Source organism: Fistularia commersonii, chromosome 14, assembly GCF_037954325.1.
Source record: "Fistularia commersonii isolate RoL2024-O1a breed Wild chromosome 14, RoL_Fcom_v1.0, whole genome shotgun sequence".
NCBI classification, from domain to species: Eukaryota; Metazoa; Chordata; class Actinopteri; order Syngnathiformes; family Fistulariidae; genus Fistularia; species Fistularia commersonii.
In genome coordinates this window covers 4816666-4818890 of record NC_141297.1, presented here as the reverse complement: position 1 = coordinate 4818890, position 2225 = coordinate 4816666, and positions in this window count along the sequence as shown.

Sequence of the window (2225 nt, the reverse complement as noted above, 5' to 3'; positions counted from 1 at the left end):
AGCTCTGTCGTCCTGAACAGAAAATTCTGTGGGGACTCATTACTTTCTTGAGTGATATTTATCAGACGATGATAAAGATCAGTCGCACTGTCCTCCTTGTAATGTCCCCTCAGGATGGTGCGAAGTTGTTGGAGTGTGAGGTCTGTTTTGATCTCTAACATGTCACGAAGGCTTAAACCAGGACTGATGGCTCGGACAACGGCTTCAATAATTTCAGCTTCACTGTGATTTCTTTTCAGTCCTATTTCAATTTGATGAATCAAGTTTGAGTATGAAAGCTTGTCTTTTTGGCCTCGTTCTCCAATTTGGCCATCAATCCTAAACGCTCTGCGGATGGTCAGTTCAGGTGGCTGCACTGCTGGTAAAGCAGTGAGGTTTAAGCTTGGACGATGGCCTGGTTCTTTGGAAGCATCTTCTGAGTCAGCTGTGCCATTTCTTCCTCCAACTTCCTAGTTGCAGTTTGGAAACTTAGCTGTAAAGCTGCATACTGCTCCTGCAGACTGGTCAAAGCAACAGCGCCTTGACTTACACCGTCCTCATTATCTGAATGGTCATCACTTTCTTTCAGTTCTCTTGCCTTTTTAATTAATCCTTCCAGAAAGACACATGAAACATCCTCATCTTCCTTTTCAGTAACTGTTTCTATTGTTTCACTTATAGCTCTGATCAGCGAGTGCTTCTTTTTCAGCTTTTCTGTGGGGATCTTAGCTAGAAAACAAACCTCCCGTAGTTGGTCGAACCTTAGCTGCAGCAGGACCTCACTAAGCTCATCTTGCAGTTTCTCCAACTCCATCTTGTCTGCACTGTGATCAGCAGCACCGCTGATTCCCGTACGGGCCACCAAATTTGTTGCACACGTGAACAATGATGAGTCAAGTGTGTAGGTTTTATTGCCGTCCGCTGTAAACACAGACATGAGCCACATTATTAGCGTCCACACTCTTTGCCACCGACACAGCACTGCACTAATGCTGTGTAGTGATGTGTCGTTCGCGAACGTAACGACTCTATGATCCGGCTCTTGGAAGTGAACGACGGGAGCCGGCTCCCCACCAGTCAGGAGCCGGCTCCCTTCGAGACGCTTTTCTGCTCTTGAAGGCGCACGTGGTTGGTCAATATGCGTGGTGTCGCCTCTGTGTCTGCACTTGGTGTTTCTAAATGCCATTCTTCAGTAGGGACTGCTGATCTTTTTCTTGTTGTTTTACACATTTTAATTTATATTTTTTGCGTGTTTTTCAGGGGTCCTGTGTTGTTTCAGTCTAAATTGGTTAAAAGTTGAATTGTAAATAGTTAAAAGTCGTTGTATTTTCTAGTTTATTTATAGCACTGAAGAGTTAATATTTTTAATTTATATTTTGTTGTTTTGCATTTTTTCAGGGATTCTGTGCTGTTGTTTCACTTTAAATTTGTTACGTATATAAAGCTAAAAGTGTATTCTTGCATTTCATAGTTTATTTGTTGTTGCACTGAAAAGTAAATATTTTTAATTTACATTTTGTTGTGTTGTGTGTTTTTCAGGGATTCTGTGTTGCTTGACTTAGTATAAAAAAGTTTAAATTAGTTAAAAGTTCATTGTAGAGCGAAAAAATAAAGGCTACTATAATGTAGTAGTATAATACATTTTTTTTATTAATTATTAATTCACTTTGGGCATAATGTCACATTATTATTGGTAATATATCGATTAAAGCAACAAAAAAATCTGAAGAGCCGGCTCTTTTTAGTGAGCTGAGCCGAAAGAGCCGGTTCTCGAAAAAGAGCCGGAATTCCCATCACTCGGCCCCCGCCAAAGCATTGCTGCGGGCCGGGTCTCAGCAAAAACTACTCACAGCCGATGACACGCCATCCTGCGGTGTCATGTGGTAACTACATGCTCACTAACAGTCTGAGTGAGAGGAAAGGAGCAAGTTACTAACTCAAGAAATAAAACAAATTAAATACCAAAAAAAAGGGAGGGGGATGTCTAGTCTTTGTACTCTCACAAACCCACCCCCCAATAATTAGTTTATGGCTATAAAAAAAAAACCCATCTTATTAAGCAGACATGCAGTATAAAGAGAGGTGCATCGCAGATAGATAACCCGTGTAGTGTTAAAATTCGCCCGCGGGAGCGCATCACGTGATGACAAAGGGATGCCAAACTCTTTACTCTTCTACTCACACCCACGCGCGTAATCGATCACGCACCCCGCGGCTTTGTCCGGGGCGCGGCCCGGCACCCCAAG